Below are 19,081 nucleotides of genomic sequence, written 5' to 3'. Positions count from 1 at the left end.
GTTACCTGTCCACTGCCTTCAGGTTACTATATAGAGGAAGCTGTGTTACCTGTCCACTGCCTTCAGGTTACTATATAGAGGAAGCTGTGTTACCTGCCTTCAGGTTACTATATAGAGGAAGCTGTGTTACCTGTCCACTGCCTTCAGGTTACTATATAGAGGAAGCTGTGTTACCTGTCCACTGCCTTCAGGTTACTATATAGAGGAAGCTGTGTTACCTGCCTTCAGGTTACTATATAGAGGAAGCTGTGTTACCTGCCTTCAGGTTACTATATAGAGGAAGCTGTGTTACCTGCCTTCAGGTTACTATATAGAGGAAGCTGTGTTACCTGTCCACTGCCTTCAGGTTACTATATAGAGGAAGCTGTGTTACCTGTCCACTGCCTTCAGGTTACTATATAGAGGAAGCTGTGTCACCTGTCCACTGCCTTCAGGTTACTATATAGAGGAAGCTGTGTTACCTGCCTTCAGGTTACTATATAGAGGAAGCTGTGTCCACTGCCTTCAGGTTACTGTATAGAGGAAGCTGTGTTACCTGCCTTCAGGTTACTATATAGAGGAAGCTGTGTTACCTGCCTTCAGGTTACTATATAGAGGAAGCTGTGTTACCTGCCTTCAGGTTACTATATAGAGGAAGCTGTGTTACCTGTCCACTGCCTTCAGGTTACTATATAGAGGAAGCTGTGTTACCTGCCTTCAGGTTACTATATAGAGGAAGCTGTATTACCTGTCCACTGCCTTCAGGTTACTATATAGAGGAAGCTGTGTTACCTGCCTTCAGGTTACTATATAGAGGAAGCTGTGTTACCTGCCTTCAGGTTACTATATAGAGGAAGCTGTGTTACCTGCCTTCAGGTTACTATATAGAGGAAGCTGTGTTACCTGCCTTCAGGTTACTATATAGAGGAAGCTGTGTTACCTGCCTTCAGGTTACTATATAGAGGAAGCTGTGTCTCCTGTCCACTGCCTTCAGGTTACTATATAGAGGAAGCTGTGTTACCTGTCCACTGCCTTCAGGTTACTATATAGAGGAAGCTGTGTTACCTGCCTTCAGGTTACTATATAGAGGAAGCTGTGTTACCTGCCTTCAGGTTACTATATAGAGGAAGCTGTGTTACCTGTCCACTGCCTTCAGGTTACTATATAGAGGAAGATGTGTTACCTGTCCACTGCCTTCAGGTTACTATATAGAGGAAGCTGTGTTACCTGTCCACTGCCTTCAGGTTACTATATAGAGGAAGCTGTGTTACCTGCCTTCAGGTTACTATATAGAGGAAGCTGTGTTACCTGTCCACTGCCTTCAGGTTACTATATAGAGGAAGCTGTGTTACCTGTCCACTGCCTTCAGGTTACTATATAGAGGAAGCTGTGTTACCTGCCTTCAGGTTACTATATAGAGGAAGCTGTGTTACCTGTCCACTGCCTTCAGGTTACTATATAGAGGAAGCTGTGTTACCTGCCTTCAGGTTACTATATAGAGGAAGCTGTGTTACCTGCCCACTGCCTTCAGGTTACTATATAGAGGAAGCTGTGTTACCTGTCCACTGCCTTCAGGTTACTATATAGAGGAAGCTGTGTTACCTGCCTTCAGGTTACTATATAGAGGAAGCTGTGTTACCTGCCTTCAGGTTACTATATAGAGGAAGCTGTGTCCACTGCCTTCAGGTTACTGTATAGAGGAAGCTGTGTTACCTGCCTTCAGGTTACTATATAGAGGAAGCTGTGTTACCTGCCTTCAGGTTACTATATAGAGGAAGCTGTGTTACCTGCCTTCAGGTTACTATATAGAGGAAGCTGTGTTACCTGCCTTCAGGTTACTATATAGAGGAAGCTGTGTTACCTGTCCACTGCCTTCAGGTTACTATATAGAGGAAGCTGTGTTACCTGCCTTCAGGTTACTATATAGAGGAAGCTGTGTTACCTGTCCACTGCCTTCAGGTTACTATATAGAGGAAGCTGTGTCTCCTGTCCACTGCCTTCAGGTTACTATATAGAGGAAGCTGTGTTACCTGCCTTCAGGTTACTATATAGAGGAAGCTGTGTTACCTGCCTTCAGGTTACTATATAGAGGAAGCTGTGTTACCTGCCTTCAGGTTACTATATAGAGGAAGCTGTGTCTCCTGTCCGCTGCCTTCAGGTTACTATATAGAGGAAGCTGTGTTACCTGTCCACTGCCTTCAGGTTACTATATAGAGGAAGCTGTGTTACCTGCCTTCAGGTTACTATATAGAGGAAGCTGTGTTACCTGCCTTCAGGTTACTATATAGAGGAAGCTGTGTTACCTGCCTTCAGGTTACTATATAGAGGAAGCTGTGTTACCTGTCCACTGCCTTCAGGTTACTATATAGAGGAAGCTGTGTTACCTGTCCACTGCCTTCAGGTTACTATATAGAGGAAGCTGTGTTACCTGCCTTCAGGTTACTATATAGAGGAAGCTGTGTTACCTGTCCACTGCCTTCAGGTTACTATATAGAGGAAGCTGTGTTACCTGTCCACTGCCTTCAGGTTACTATATAGAGGAAGCTGTGTCACCTGCCTTCAGGTTACTATATAGAGGAAGCTGTGTCACCTGTCCACTGCCTTCAGGTTACTATATAGAGGAAGCTGTGTTACCTGTCCACTGCCTTCAGGTTACTATATAGAGGAAGCTGTGTTACCTGCCTTCAGGTTACTATATAGAGGAAGCTGTGTCACCTGTCCACTGCCTTCAGGTTACTATATAGAGGAAGCTGTGTCACCTGCCTTCAGGTTACTATATAGAGGAAGCTGTGTCACCTGTCCACTGCCTTCAGGTTACTATATAGAGGAAGCTGTGTTACCTGTCCACTGCCTTCAGGTTACTATATAGAGGAAGCTGTGTTACCTGTCCACTGCCTTCAGGTTACTATATAGAGGAAGCTGTGTTACCTGTCCACTGCCTTCAGGTTACTATATAGAGGAAGCTGTGTTACCTGCCTTCAGGTTACTATATAGAGGAAGCTGTGTTCCCTGCCTTCAGGTTACTATATAGAGGAAGCTGTGTTACCTGTCCACTGCCTTCAGGTTACTATATAGAGGAAGCTGTGTTACCTGCCTTCAGGTTACTATATAGAGGAAGCTGTGTTACCTGCCTTCAGGTTACTATATAGAGGAAGCTGTGTTACCTGCCTTCAGGTTACTATATAGAGGAAGCTGTGTTACCTGCCTTCAGGTTACTATATAGAGGAAGCTGTGTTACCTGCCTTCAGGTTACTATATAGAGGAAGCTGTGTCTCCTGTCCACTGCCTTCAGGTTACTATATAGAGGAAGCTGTGTTACCTGCCTTCAGGTTACTATATAGAGGAAGCTGTGTTACCTGCCTTCAGGTTACTATATAGAGGAAGCTGTGTTACCTGCCTTCAGGTTACTATATAGAGGAAGCTGTGTTACCTGTCCACTGCCTTCAGGTTACTATATAGAGGAAGCTGTGTTACCTGTCCACTGCCTTCAGGTTACTATATAGAGGAAGCTGTGTTACCTGCCTTCAGGTTACTATATAGAGGAAGCTGTGTCTCCTGTCCGCTGCCTTCAGGTTACTATATAGAGGAAGCTGTGTTACCTGCCTTCAGGTTACTATATAGAGGAAGCTGTGTTACCTGCCTTCAGGTTACTATATAGAGGAAGCTGTGTCCACTGCCTTCAGGTTACTGTATAGAGGAAGCTGTGTTACCTGCCTTCAGGTTACTATATAGAGGAAGCTGTGTTACCTGCCTTCAGGTTACTATATAGAGGAAGCTGTGTTACCTGCCTTCAGGTTACTATATAGAGGAAGCTGTGTTACCTGCCCACTGCCTTCAGGTTACTATATAGAGGAAGCTGTGTTACCTGCCTTCAGGTTACTATATAGAGGAAGCTGTGTTACCTGCCTTCAGGTTACTATATAGAGGAAGCTGTGTTACCTGTCCACTGCCTTCAGGTTACTATATAGAGGAAGCTGTGTTACCTGCCTTCAGGTTACTATATAGAGGAAGCTGTGTTACCTGCCTTCAGGTTACTATATAGAGGAAGCTGTGTTACCTGCCTTCAGGTTACTATATAGAGGAAGCTGTGTTACCTGCCTTCAGGTTACTATATAGAGGAAGCTGTGTTACCTGTCCACTGCCTTCAGGTTACTATATAGAGGAAGCTGTGTTACCTGTCCACTGCCTTCAGGTTACTATATAGAGGAAGCTGTGTTACCTGCCTTCAGGTTACTATATAGAGGAAGCTGTGTTACCTGCCTTCAGGTTACTATATAGAGGAAGCTGTGTTACCTGCCTTCAGGTTACTATATAGAGGAAGCTGTGTTACCTGCCTTCAGGTTACTATATAGAGGAAGCTGTGTTACCTGCCTTCAGGTTACTATATAGAGGAAGCTGTGTTACCTGTCCACTGCCTTCAGGTTACTATATAGAGGAAGCTGTGTTACCTGTCCACTGCCTTCAGGTTACTATATAGAGGAAGCTGTGTTACCTGCCTTCAGGTTACTATATAGAGGAAGCTGTGTTACCTGCCTTCAGGTTACTATATAGAGGAAGCTGTGTTACCTGCCTTCAGGTTACTATATAGAGGAAGCTGTGTTACCTGCCTTCAGGTTACTATATAGAGGAAGCTGTGTTACCTGCCTTCAGGTTACTATATAGAGGAAGCTGTGTTACCTGTCCACTGCCTTCAGGTTACTATATAGAGGAAGCTGTGTTACCTGCCCACTGCCTTCAGGTTACTATATAGAGGAAGCTGTGTCACCTGTCACCTGCCTTCAGGTTACTATATAGAGGAAGCTGTGTTACCAGTCCACTGCCTTCAGGTTACTATATAGAGGAAGCTGTGTCACCTGTCCACTGCCTTCAGGTTACTATATAGAGGAAGCTGTGTTACCTGCCCACTGCCTTCAGGTTACTATATAGAGGAAGCTGTGTCACCTGTCCACTGCCTTCAGGTTACTATATAGAGGAAGCTGTGTTACCTGCCCACTGCCTTCAGGTTACTATATAGAGGAAGCTGTGTCACCTGTCCACTGCCTTCAGGTTACTATATAGAGGAAGCTGTGTTACCTGCCCACTGCCTTCAGGTTACTATATAGAGGAAGCTGTGTTACCTGCCCACTGCCTTCAGGTTACTATATAGAGGAAGCTGTGTTACCTGCCCACTGCCTTCAGGTTACTATATAGAGGAAGCTGTGTTACCTGCCCACTGCCTTCAGGTTACTATATAGAGGAAGCTGTGTTACCTGTCCACTGCCTTCAGGTTACTATATAGAGGAAGCTGTGTTACCTGCCCACTGCCTTCAGGTTACTATATAGAGGAAGCTGTGTCACCTGTCCACTGCCTTCAGGTTACTATATAGAGGAAGCTGTGTCACCTGTCCACTGCCTTCAGGTTACTATATAGAGGAAGCTGTGTTACCTGCCTTAAGGTTACTATATAGAGGAAGCTGTGTTACCTGTTCACTGCCTTCAGGTTACTATATAGAGGAAGCTGTGTCACCTGTCCACTGCCTTCAGGTTACTATATAGAGGAAGCTGTGTCACCTGTCCACTGCCTTCAGGTTACTATATAGAGGAAGCTGTGTTACCTGTCCACTGCCTTCAGGTTACTATATAGAGGAAGCTGTGTTACCTGCCCACTGCCTTCAGGTTACTATATAGAGGAAGCTGTGTTACCTGTTCACTGCCTTCAGGTTACTATATAGAGGAAGCTGTGTTACCTGCCCACTGCCTTCAGGTTACTATATAGAGGAAGCTGTGTTACCTGCCCACTGCCTTCAGGTTACTATATAGAGGAAGCTGTGTTACCTGCCCACTGCCTTCAGGTTACTATATAGAGGAAGCTGTGTTACCTGCCCACTGCCTTCAGGTTACTATATAGAGGAAGCTGTGTTACCTGCCTTCAGGTTACTATATAGAGGAAGCTGTGTTACCTGTTCACTGCCTTCAGGTTACTATATAGAGGAAGCTGTGTTACCTGTCCACTGCCTTCAGGTTACTATATAGAGGAAGCTGTGTTACCTGCCCACTGCCTTCAGGTTACTATATAGAGGAAGCTGTGTTACCTGCCTTCAGGTTACTATATAGAGGAAGCTGTGTTACCTGCCCACTGCCTTCAGGTTACTATATAGAGGAAGCTGTGTTACCTGTCCACTGCCTTCAGGTTACTATATAGAGGAAGCTGTGTTACCTGCCTTCAGGTTACTATATAGAGGAAGCTGTGTTACCTGTCCACTGCCTTCAGGTTACTATATAGAGGAAGCTGTGTTACCTGTCCACTGCCTTCAGGTTACTATATAGAGGAAGCTGTGTTACCTGTCCACTGCCTTCAGGTTACTATATAGAGGAAGCTGTGTTACCTGCCTTCAGGTTACTATATAGAGGAAGCTGTGTTACCTGCCTTCAGGTTACTATATAGAGGAAGCTGTGTTACCTGTCCACTGCCTTCAGGTTACTATATAGAGGAAGCTGTGTTACCTGTCCACTGCCTTCAGGTTACTATATAGAGGAAGCTGTGTTACCTGCCTTCAGGTTACTATATAGAGGAAGCTGTGTTACCTGCCTTCAGGTTACTATATAGAGGAAGCTGTGTTACCTGTCCACTGCCTTCAGGTTACTATATAGAGGAAGCTGTGTTACCTGCCTTCAGGTTACTATATAGAGGAAGCTGTGTTACCTGCCTTCAGGTTACTATATAGAGGAAGCTGTGTTACCTGCCTTCAGGTTACTATATAGAGGAAGCTGTGTTACCTGCCTTCAGGTTACTATATAGAGGAAGCTGTGTTACCTGCCTTCAGGTTACTATATAGAGGAAGCTGTGTTACCTGCCTTCAGGTTACTATATAGAGGAAGCTGTGTTACCTGCCTTCAGGTTACTATATAGAGGAAGCTGTGTTACCTGCCTTCAGGTTACTATATAGAGGAAGCTGTGTTACCTGCCTTCAGGTTACTATATAGAGGAAGCTGTGTCACCTGTCCACTGCCTTCAGGTTACTATATAGAGGAAGCTGTGTTACCTGCCTTCAGGTTACTATATAGAGGAAGCTGTGTCTCCTGTCCACTGCCTTCAGGTTACTATATAGAGGAAGCTGTGTTACCTGCCTTCAGGTTACTATATAGAGGAAGCTGTGTTACCTGCCTTCAGGTTACTATATAGAGGAAGCTGTGTTACCTGCCTTCAGGTTACTATATAGAGGAAGCTGAGAAAGCGAGAGTCCTGTTTTTAACCCCTTAGTTGCGTCCCCTCAGCCCTACTTTATTAACAATTATATTTTGATGGGCTTCTGGTCCATGCTCTAACTCAGGTCCTACAGTCTGCAGGTGTGTGTGAGCTGTGTGTAAGACAGGTGTGTAAAGTAAAGTTATCCGCATGCTTCCCATCCAAAACAGTTTGTGAATATTTTATATTTTCTACTTCGTGTGACGTTTCTGTTACATTTCGGTGAGGGTTTTTTCGGGCTGTTCGTGTTTTTTTCTCCTGGCAAGCTGAAGTTCAGTAGTCGAAGTGTACGCCCCTTCGTCAGTGATTGGTCAACAGTACCGAAGTCTACGCCCCCTTCGTCAGTGATTGGTCAACAGTACCGAAGTCTACGCCCCCTTCGTCAGTGATTTGTCAACAGTAGGGATACTTCAATAAGTGTGTGTGATTGGTCAACAACAGACTAATAGTTTTCATTGAGAAATATCTTAGATTTAAAACCATTCGACTAACATCTCGACAAAAAACGTCAATTTATGACAGATTTCTTGAGTTATCTTTTAGATTAATTCTGATTATTTTGAGGAAGTTTATACTGGCTACGGCGTCTCAAGTTGGACAAACAGTACCATCGCTACTTTTTTTCTTGTTTTTCAAGCGAAAGTCTTTTTAAGGGAGCATGCGAGTACACTCGTTCAGCCGAACCGAAGCATGCGAAAGGATTAACACAGGTGTGTGTGTGTGAGCGTGTAAGACAGGTGTGTGTGTGAGACTGGTTGTTATCGTCAGTACTGTGAGACTGGTTGTTATCGTCAGTACTGTGAGACTGGTTGTGTTGTCAGTACTGTAAGACTGGTTGTGTTGTCAGTACTGTAAGACTGGTTGTGTTGTCAGTACTGTGAGACTGGTTGTGTTGTCAGTACTGTGAGACTGGTTGTGTTGTCAGTACTGTGAGACTGGTTGTGTTGTCAGTACTGTGAGACTGGTTGTGTTGTCAGTACTGTGAGACTGGTTGTGTTGTCAGTACTGTGAGACTGGTTGTGTCGTCAGTACTGTGAGACTGGTTGTGTCGTCAGTACTGTGAGACTGGTTGTGTCGTCAGTACTGTGAGACTGGTTGTGTCGTCAGTACTGTGAGACTGGTTGTGTCGTCAGTACTGTGAGACTGGTTGTGTCGTCAGTACTGTGAGACTGGTTGTTATCGTCAGTACTGTGAGACTGGTTGAGACTGGTTGTTATCGTCAGTACTGTGAGACTGGTTGTTATCGTCAGTACTGTAAGACTGGTTGTTATCGTCAGTACTGTAAGACTGGTTGACACTGGTTGGGGAGATAAAATTACACAGTATAAAGATAATCACCTGCCTCCAACCAAATGAATTTGAATTTGGAATACTTTAGTCCAGGCCATTTTCTGACTTTGAAGTGACTTTTATTTTCTTGGTTCTGTGCAGTTGTTAATCAAACAAATATACGTGTGAACGCACAAGTTTTTTTTTTTTTTAGAAGAAAATGTTGAATTATTTTAAGGGTGCCAATATTATACTGTGGTTCTCGGATCTCTGTGGTCATTAGACCAACAGCTGTTCAGAATGAAATAAAGATGTACAAACTATTTTATATTTTAGCATTTTAATATATGAATATATGAAGATTTCATTTTCATGTTTTAGTCTTTTTTTGTGTGGGGGTGATGGAGAGAGTGAGAGGAAGATGGAGAGAGTGAGATGAAGAGAGGAGAGGACTTTCGAGAGATTTAAACTTTATCTACGGAGATGGCAGTTGATGTAATCAATAAGCTACAGTGGGCTTATTTAAAAGAGATTTGATATCTAGAGATAATTTCCCAGACACAGATTAATCGTAGTCCTGGACTAAAAATATAGTTCAATGGAGATTTTCTATTGAACATGCTTTTTATTACTTAACTTAATTTGTGTCTGGGAAACCTGCCCTTAAAGTTTATTTCCATTTCCTGGTCGGTCCCTGGATGGGAGACCAGATGCTGCTGGAAGTGGTGTTGGAGAGCCAGTAGGAGGCACTCTTTCCTCTGGTCTACGAAATATCCCAATGCCCCAGGGCAGTGATTGGGGACACTGCCCTGTGTATGGTGCCGTCCTTCGGATGGGACGTTAAACGGGTGTCCTGACTCTCTGAGGTCATTAAAGATCCCATGGCACTTATCGTAAGAGTAGGGGTGTTAACCCCGGTGTCCTGGCTCTCTGTGGTCAGAGTAGTGGTGTTAACCCCGGTGTCCTGACTAAATTCCCAATCTGTCCCTCAAACCATCACGGTCACCTAATAATACCCAGTTTCCAATTGGCTCATTCATCCCTCTCCTCTGTAACTATTCCCCAGGTCGTTGCTGTAAATGAGAAAGTGTTCTCATTCAACTTTCCTGGTAAAATAACGGATAAATAAAATAAAAAATATAATAAATACTTACTCCACGTACTGTTAATATTATGTTCCCTATAAAGGGTGCACGGTTCCCCGGGACCACAGATGCACGACATTGAACTGTCTAGTTTTCCCTGTTAACACTATCAACGTTTCCCTCTACTGTGCAAATTATGATTGAATCAACGCAATATTAGCCACTTTCAAATGCGACATACTGAAACAAAACTAACTATGTGAGAGATTTTCTTGTAGGCAGAGAGCGTTGGAGTAGGAATCTATTGCATTGACAGCCACGACATCAGGCACGACACGACATTAGGCCCGACATCAGGCCCGACGTCAGGCACGACATCAGGCCCGACATCAGTCACCACATCAGGCACGACATCAGGCACGACGTCAGGCAGACATCAGGCCCGACATCAGTCACCACATCAGGCCCGACATCAGGCACGACATCAGGCCCGACACGACATCAGGCCCGACGTCAGGCCCAAAATCAGGCCCGACATCAGTCACCACATCAGGCCCGACATCAGTCACCACATCAGGCCCGACATCAGTCACCACATCAGGCCCGACATCAGTCATAACATCAGGCCCGACATCAGGCCCGGCATCAGTCACCACATCAGGCCCGGCATCAGTCACCACATCAGGCCCGACATCAGGCACGACATCAGGCACGACATCAGGCACCACATCAGGCCCCACATCAGGCACGACACGACATCAGGCCCGACGTCAGGCACGAAATCAGGCCCCACATCAGTCACCACATCAGGCCCCACATCAGGCACGACACGACACCGGCCCGACATCAGGCACGACACGACACCGGCCCGACATCAGGCCCCACATCAGTCACCACATCAGGCCCGACTTCAGGCCCCACATCAGTCACCACATCAGGCCCCACATCAGGCCCGACACCAGTCACCACATCAGGCCCGACATCAGGCCCCACATCAGTCACCACATCAGGCCCGACATCAGGCCCCACATCAGTCACCACATCAGGCCCCACATCAGGCCCGACATCAGGCCCCACATCAGGCCCGACATCAGGCCCCACATCAGTCACCACATCAGGCCCGACATCAGGCACGACACGACATCAGGCACGACGTCAGGCACGACATCAGGCACGACACCACATCAGTCACCACATCAGGCCCCACATCAGTCACCACATCAGGCCCGACATCAGGCCCCACATCAGTCACCACATCAGGCCCCACATCAGGCCCGACACCAGTCACCACATCAGGCCCGACATCAGGCCCCACATCAGTCACCACATCAGGCCCCACATCAGGCCCGACACCAGTCACCACATCAGGCCCGACACCAGTCACCACATCAGGCCCCACATCAGGCCCCACATCAGTCACCACATCAGGCCCGACATCAGGCCCCACATCAGTCACCACATCAGGCCCCACATCAGGCCCGACACCAGTCACCACATCAGGCCCGACATCAGGCCCCACATCAGGCCCCACATCAGGCCCGACACCAGTCACCACATCAGGCCCGACACCAGTCACCACATCAGGCCCCACATCAGGCCCCACATCAGTCACCACATCAGGCCCGACATCAGGCCCCACATCAGTCACCACATCAGGCCCCACATCAGGCCCGACACCAGTCACCACATCAGGCCCGACATCAGGCCCCACATCAGTCACCACATCAGGCCCCACATCAGGCCCGACACCAGTCACCACATCAGGCCCGACATCAGGCCCCACATCAGTCACCACATCAGGCCCGACATCAGGCCTGACATCAGTCACCACATCAGTCACCACATCAGGCACGACATCAGGCCCGACACAGGCCCATACTCTACACAGACCGGTGCGTCGTAACCAACCAGAGCTGCAATATCGTTCTATATTCGTTCTTAAAGAGGCAGTGTTGTATTTTGAGACACGCTTGAATAAGCTAAGTAACAAATAAGCAGAGGGTAGCATAATTTGTCTGATTCGCTGTAATAATGGTATGGGAATAATAATGCATTTTATTTTGTGGTTTCTTGCATCAACCAACACAAAAACAGTCACCTCCTCGTCTAAAGGACAAGTGGATGAACAGGTTGTCAATCCCAACATGTTTTTTGTCATCATGGAATGTAGGCCTTACGTTGAACACCACACATTGACTGCTACTGTAGGTTGAACGATAGAACGGCTATTTCCAATGTTAAAATGTAATGTGATGCAGTTTCTCTAGTTTTTATTTGATGGTAGGCCACTCTGGTAGGCCTACATCGTGATCAAATAGCCACAGTAGCCTACTTGACCACTGTCAAAACTGTAACTTAAAGCGGGTACAGCCTCAGTGTTCACAGTAAAACTGTAACTTAAAGCGGGTACAGCCTCAGTGTTCACAGTAAAACTGTAACTTAAAGCGGGTACAGCCTCAGTGTTCACAGTAAAACTGTAACTTAGTGGGTACAGCCTCAGTGTTCACAGTGAAACGGTAACTTAAAGCGGGTACAGCCTCAGTGTTCACAGTAAAACTGTAACTTAAAGCGGGTACAGCCTCAGTGTTCACAGTAAAACTGTAACTTAGTGGGTACAGCCTCAGTGTTCACAGTGAAACGGTAACTTAAAGCGGGTACAGCCTCAGTGTTCACAGTAAAACTGTAACTTAAAGCGGGTACAGCCTCAGTGTTCACAGTAAAACTGTAACTTAGTGGGTACAGCCTCAGTGTTCACAGTGAAACGGTAACTTAAAGCGGGTACAGCCTCAGTGTTCACAGTAAAACTGTAACTTAAAGACCTGAAATTTGCTCAGTGCCGAAGGAACATTGATCACTATTGTGTTTCCCTTTATACTGTATCGTTACTGCTCTGTCCTCTGCTTTTACTACGTTTGCATAGCTAAAAACGGTTTATTTTAAGATCTTCTACTAAAAGTAAATTATACCTGAGAAAACGAAGCTTTAGTATTGTACTCTGTTTTACCTGGCTGCCTGAAAGGTTTGTGGGTCGACGATCTGTTATTTTGTTTTGTACAATATGACATCTTAGTATTTTTTTTCTTAAGGTTTTTCAAAATAAAGTTATTTTTTTAGGGTATTCAGGCTTGTTTGTAATTTCTTTCTCTGTCTTGAATGCGAGTTGTGTTGTCTGCTCGTTTCAATATAGAGGAATGGTTACTGTCAATGGTTATTAGTTACCTGTCCTATCAGGTCGTGGTATATTCACATACATTGTAATATGTATATAATATGTAATATATTGTATTCTAATACAAAGTACAATGTAATATCATGTACTAGTAATAACAGTGTAATAGTAACGTGTTGTAGTACCCAACATAACAGTGTAATAGTAACGTGTCGTAGTACCCAACATAACAGTGTAATAGTAACGTGTTGTAGTACCCAACATAACAGTGTTATAGTGACGTGTTGTAGTACCCAACATAACAGTGTAATAGTAACGTGTTGTAGTACCCAACATAACAGTAATAGTAACGTGTTGTAGTACCCAACATAACAGCGTAATAGTAACGTGTTGTAGTACCCAACATAACAGTGTAATAGTAACGTGTTGTAGTACCCAACATAACAGTGTAATAGTAACGTGTTGTAGTACCCAACATGACAGTGTAATAGTAACGTGTTGTAGTACCCAACATAACAGTAATAGTAACGTGTTGTAGTACCCAACATAACAGTGTTATAGTAACGTGTTGTAGTACCCATGATAACAGTGTTATAGTAACGTGTTGTAGTACCCAACATAACAGTGTAATAGTAACGTGTTGTAGTACCCAACATAACAGTGTAATAGTAACGTGTTGTAGTACCCAACATAACAGTGTAATAGTAACGTGTTGTAGTACCCAACATAACAGTGTAATAGTAACGTGTTGTAGTACCCAACATAACAGTAATAGTAACGTGTTGTAGTACCCAACATAACAGTGTAATAGTAACGTGTTGTAGTACCCAACATAACAGTGTAATAGTAACGTGTTGTAGTACCCAACATAACAGTGTAATAGTAACGTGTTGTAGTACCCAACATAACAGTAATAGTAACGTGTTGTAGTACCCAACATAACAGTAATAGTAACGTGTTGTAGTACCCAACATAACAGTAATAGTAACGTGTTGTAGTACCCAACATAACAGTGTAATAGTAACGTGTTGTAGTACCCAACATAACAGTGTAATAGTAACGTGTTGTAGTACCCAACATAACAGTGTAATAGTAACGTGTTGTAGTACCCAACATAACAGTGTAATAGTAACGTGTTGTAGTACCCAACATAACAGTGTAATAGTAACGTGTTTTAGTACCCAACATAACAGTGTAATAGTAACGTGTTGTAGTACCCAACATAACAGTGTAATAGTAACGTGTTGTAGTACCCAACATAACAGTAATAGTAACGTGTTGTAGTACCCAACATAACAGTAATAGTAACGTGTTGTAGTACCCAACATAACAGTAATAGTAACGTGTTGTAGTACCCAACATAACAGTGTAATAGTAACGTGTTGTAGTACCCAACATAACAGTAATAGTAACGTGTTGTAGTACCCAACATAACAGTAATAGTAACAGTTGTAGTACCCAACATAACAGTAATAGTAACGTGTTGTAGTACCCAACATAACAGCGTAATAGTAACGTGTTGTAGTACCCAACATAACAGTGTAATAGTAACGTGTTGTAGTACCCAACATAACAGTGTAATAGTAACGTGTTGTAGTACCCAACATAACAGTGTAATAGTAACGTGTTGTAGTACCCAACATAACAGTGTAATAGTAACGTGTTGTAGTACCCAACATAACAGTGTAATAGTAACGTGTTGTAGTACCCAACATAACAGTGTAATAGTAACGTGTTGTAGTACCCAACATAACAGTGTAATAGTAACGTGTTGTAGTACCGACAGAGAAAGAATAATAACATAACAGTTTTTCAATACTTTTTTAAAAGCCCATTCGTATGGATCTCCTGTCCTGTCCTGCGTAAATTAACTTTAATGGTTCACTGTCGTCCAATCATATTCCCGGAGAAAGTATGTGCGCGTTGTATACACCAATCATATAGTCGAAACAACTATCAAGCACCGCCCAAGTACACAAAATGAAGCCATTTTGCAAATATAATTTTTGGACCCGAACTAACACACCCTCCTTCACTTCAGTAGCTAGGAAACACATGTAGACGGATATCATTACACCAGAAACTTAACTTGAACGTGAGGAAGGTAAGATATTTATGATTTGCACAATAACGAGCGTTTTATTGAATCGTCGATATGCTGTCTAAACTGTTCATTGAGACTGGTCCTAAAGCTAATCCTGTTTACATTGGCTAACCACCTTCACCAACATCACTATCAGCTGGCAATAACTAAATATTACTCGTTCTGTTATATTTTCTGTGTTATGTTTGCAAGAAAATCCCGGATATTTATTTGCAATTACAAATGATTATTCAGTGCATCAGTGCATGCAGGCAGTTTGCGGTGTCCGGATCAGTCTGTGATGGTTTCGTGTGTCCCGACTGTCGGTCATCGAGGGTCAGTGGGTACAATGACGTTCTTTATTTACATCGGTGCCGGGTGGCCGATTCACTGCCCGTCTCAGTGGAGCTGTCAAATATTATGACAGACAAAACAGAAAGACCCGTTTGCTCATTTTGTTTTTACAGGCCATATAATAATTTGGTCAGGTAAAAAAAAAATATTTGACCTCACATGTCACGATCTGACATAATTGTAGGCAACTTTGTAGGCTTTACATTAGAGATTTGCATTTTTTTTCTTAAATCCATTAAAAAAATACGAATCTCTAATGTCAAACCTTCAAAGTGCTGCTGAACGAAGCGCCCCCCTTTTGTCAATTGTGTGCAACTGCAGCTTGCAATTCAGGGCGTTCCTGCATCTGCACGGAATGCCCCCAGCAACCTCATTGGTTCCTGCATGAACGCCCCCCCCCCCCCCAGCAACCTCATTGGTTCCTGCATGAACGCCCCCCCCCCCCCCCCCCAATCCCACCAACCTCATTGGTTCCTGCATGAACGCCCCCCCCCCCCCCATCCCAGCAACCTCATTGGTTCCTGCATGAACGCCCCCCCCCCCCCCCCCCCCCATCCCAGCAACCTCATTGGTTCCTGCATGAACGGTATCACATCACCAACCAGAACGTTCACTGATTGGTCCGGTATTACATCACCAACCAGAACGTTCACTGATAGGTCCGGTATCACATCATCAACCAGAACGTTCACTGATAGGTCCGGTATGACATCATCAACCAGAACGTTCACTGATAGGTCCGGTATCACATCATCAACCAGAACGTTCACTGATAGGTCTGGTATGACATCACCAACCAGAACGTTCACTGATTGGTCCGGTATTACATCACCAACCAGAACGTTCACTGATAGGTCCGGTATGACATCACCAACCAGAACGTTCACTGATAGGTCCGGTATGACATCACCAACCAGAACGTTCACTGATAGGTCCGGTATGACATCACCAACCAGAACGTTCACTGATAGGTCCGGTATGACATCACCAACCAGAACGTTCACTGATAGGTCCGGTATGACATCACCAACCAGAACGTTCACTGATAGGTCCGGTATCGCGTCACCAACCAGAACGTTCACTGATAGGTCCGGTATCGCATCATCAACCAGAACGTTCACTGATAGGTCCGGTATCGCATCATCAACCAGAACGTTCACTGATAGGTCCGGTATCGCATCATCAACCAGAACGTTCACTGATAGGTCCGGTATGACATCACCAACCAGAACGTTCACTGATAGGTCCGGTATGACATCACCAACCAGAACGTTCACTGATAGGTCCGGTATCGCGTCATCAACTTGTATCGATCACGTTTTTACCAACATGGCTGAACGTTGTTCTGAAGCTGGATCTGTGGCACTACGTTACAGTGATCATAACTTGGTTGAACTCACTACGTTACAGTGATCATAACTTGGTTGAACTCACTAGGTTATAGTGATCATAACTTGGTTGAACTCACTAGGTTACAGTGATCATAACTTGGTCGAACTCACTACGTTACAGTGATCATAACTTGGTTGAACTCACTAGGTTACAGTGATCATAACTTGGTTGAACTCACTAGGTTACAGTGATCATAACTTGGTTGAACTCACTACGTTACAGTGATCATAACTTGGTCGTACTCACTAGGTTACAGTGATCATAACTTGGTTGAACTCACTAGGTTACAGTGATCATAACTTGGTTGAACTCACTAGGTTATAGTGATCATAACTTGGTTGAACTCACTAGGTTACAGTGATCATAACTTGGTCGAACTCACTACGTTACAGTGATCATAACTTGGTTGAACTCACTAGGTTACAGTGATCATAACTTGGTTGAACTCACTAGGTTACAGTGATCATAACTTGGTCGAACTCACTAGGTTACAGTGATCATAACTTGGTTGAACTCACTAGGTTACAGTGATCATAACTTGGTCTCACTCACTAGGTTACAGTGATCATAACTTGGTTGAACTCACTAGGTTACAGTGATCATAACTTGGTTGAACTCACTAGGTTATAGTGATCATAACTTGGTTGAACTCACTAGGTTACAGTGATCATAACTTGGTTGAACTCACTAGGTTACAGTGATCATAACTTGGTTGAACTCACTAGGTTACAGTGATCATAACTTGGTCTCACTCACTAGGTTACAGTGATCATAACTTGGTTGAACTCAATAGATTACAGTGATCATAACTTGGTTGAACTCACTAGGTTACAGTGATCATAACTTGGTTGAACTCACTAGGTTACAGTGATCATAACTTGGTTGAACTCACTAGGTTACAGTGATCATAACTTGGTTGAACTCACTAGGTTACAGTGATCATAACTTGGTTGAACTCACTAGGTTACAGTGATCATAACTTGGTTGAACTCACTAGGTTATAGTGATCATAACTTGGTTGAACTCACTAGGTTACAGTGATCATAACTTGGTTGAACTCACTAGGTTACAGTGATCATAACTTGGTTGAACTCACTAGGTTACAGTGATCATAACTTGGTCTCACTCACTAGGTTACAGTGATCATAACTTGGTTGAACTCAATAGATTACAGTGATCATAACTTGGTTGAAATCACTAGGTTACAGTGATCATAACTTGGTTGAACTCACTAGGTTACAGTGATCATAACTTGGTTGAACTCACTAGGTTACAGTGATCATAACTTGGTTGAACTCACTAGGTTACAGTGATCATAACTTGGTTGAACTCACTGGGTTACAGTGATCATAACTTGGTTGAACTCACTAGGTTATAGTGATCATAACTTGTTTGAACTCACTAGGTTACAGTGATCATAACTTGGTCTCACTCACTAGGTTACAGTGATCATAACTTGGTCTCACTCACTAGGTTACAGTGATCATAACTTGGTTGAACTCACTAGGAAAACGTAAATACCCAAGGCTGGCCCTAACGTAATCTACTGCAGGTCCTACAGAGGGTTCAATCAGGACTCACTCACTAGGTTAACTACAATACCCAAGGCTGGCCCTAACGTAAATCTACTGCAGGTCCTACAGAGGGTTCAATCAGGACTCACTCACTAGGTTAACTACAATATCCAAGGCTGGCCCTAACGTAATCTACTGCAGGTCCTACTGAGGGTTCAATCAGGACTCACTCACTAGGTTAACTACAATACCCAAGGCTGGCCCTAACGTAATCTACTGCAGGTCCTACTGAGGGTTCAATCAGGACTCACTCACTAGGAAAACTAAAATACCAAGGACTCATTTGTGGATGACATTAAGAATGTGCAATGGTTAGAAGTGTGTAGTAAGGATGATCCTGAAATGTCACTAAGTTTGTTTATGAAATTATTTATGAGTATAGCTGATGAGAACGCCCCTTTAAGCACGCCCCTTTAAGAAAATGCACTGTGAGGTCAGACGGTGCCCCATGGATCGATGATGAGCTCATGCCAAAAAAGTAGCAGATAAATCTGGCACTCTGTTTGATTAGCATATTGTAAATGAAGACATCTCGTGACCAAAACGCTAAACAAGGGAAAGAAGAAGGGATTCTATCGGCACAAAATGGATGAAGTGAAGGGTGATGGGAAAAAACTGTGGAGAACTGTTGAACACTATTATAGGTAGGAATTCAAACATGTCCGCCTCTTTTGTTGAATCAGAGGGTATATTTATTACAAAACCACACGACATCGCAAACTACTTTAATTAATATTTTACAGGCAAAGTGGACAAGTTGAGGAATGCTATGATTCCAACTGATGGCTCCATGTCATATACCCTTATAACAGATTGTATCATGAAGGAGAGGCAATGCAGGTTTGAATTTCACCAAGTAGAAAGGGAAGAGGTGGAAAGGGAAGAGGTGGGAAGGGACGAGGTGGAAAGGGAAGAGGTGGAAAGGGAAGAGGTGGAAAGGGAAGAGGTGGA

At 44.1% G+C, this 19,081-nt stretch overlaps 1 protein-coding gene and 1 long non-coding RNA gene across 2 annotated transcripts in view; both read left to right on the top strand.

Moving 5' to 3' along the window:
- The first annotated feature begins 4,537 nt into the window (after positions 1-4,537).
- LOC129829407 (uncharacterized) lies at positions 4,538-8,796 on the top strand. The gene is made up of 2 exons (XR_008755387.1): positions 4,538-4,937; positions 4,982-8,796. It is a non-coding gene; the product is annotated as an uncharacterized LOC129829407 (long non-coding RNA).
- A 5,793-nt stretch (positions 8,797-14,589) lies between these two features.
- LOC129829403 (RNA-binding protein 10-like) overlaps positions 14,590-19,081 on the top strand; it is a 164,548-nt gene continuing 160,056 nt past the window's right edge. The window contains exon 1 of the mRNA XM_055891084.1: positions 14,590-14,831. The gene's annotated coding sequence lies outside the window, so the exon portion shown is untranslated. The remainder of the gene's footprint in view (positions 14,832-19,081) is intronic.

This window comes from Salvelinus fontinalis, chromosome 31, assembly GCF_029448725.1.
Source record: "Salvelinus fontinalis isolate EN_2023a chromosome 31, ASM2944872v1, whole genome shotgun sequence".
In the NCBI taxonomy this organism is placed as follows: Eukaryota; Metazoa; Chordata; class Actinopteri; order Salmoniformes; family Salmonidae; genus Salvelinus; species Salvelinus fontinalis.
The sequence above is the reverse complement of the archived record's forward strand: the minus strand, read 5'-3'. Positions and strand labels throughout refer to the sequence as shown.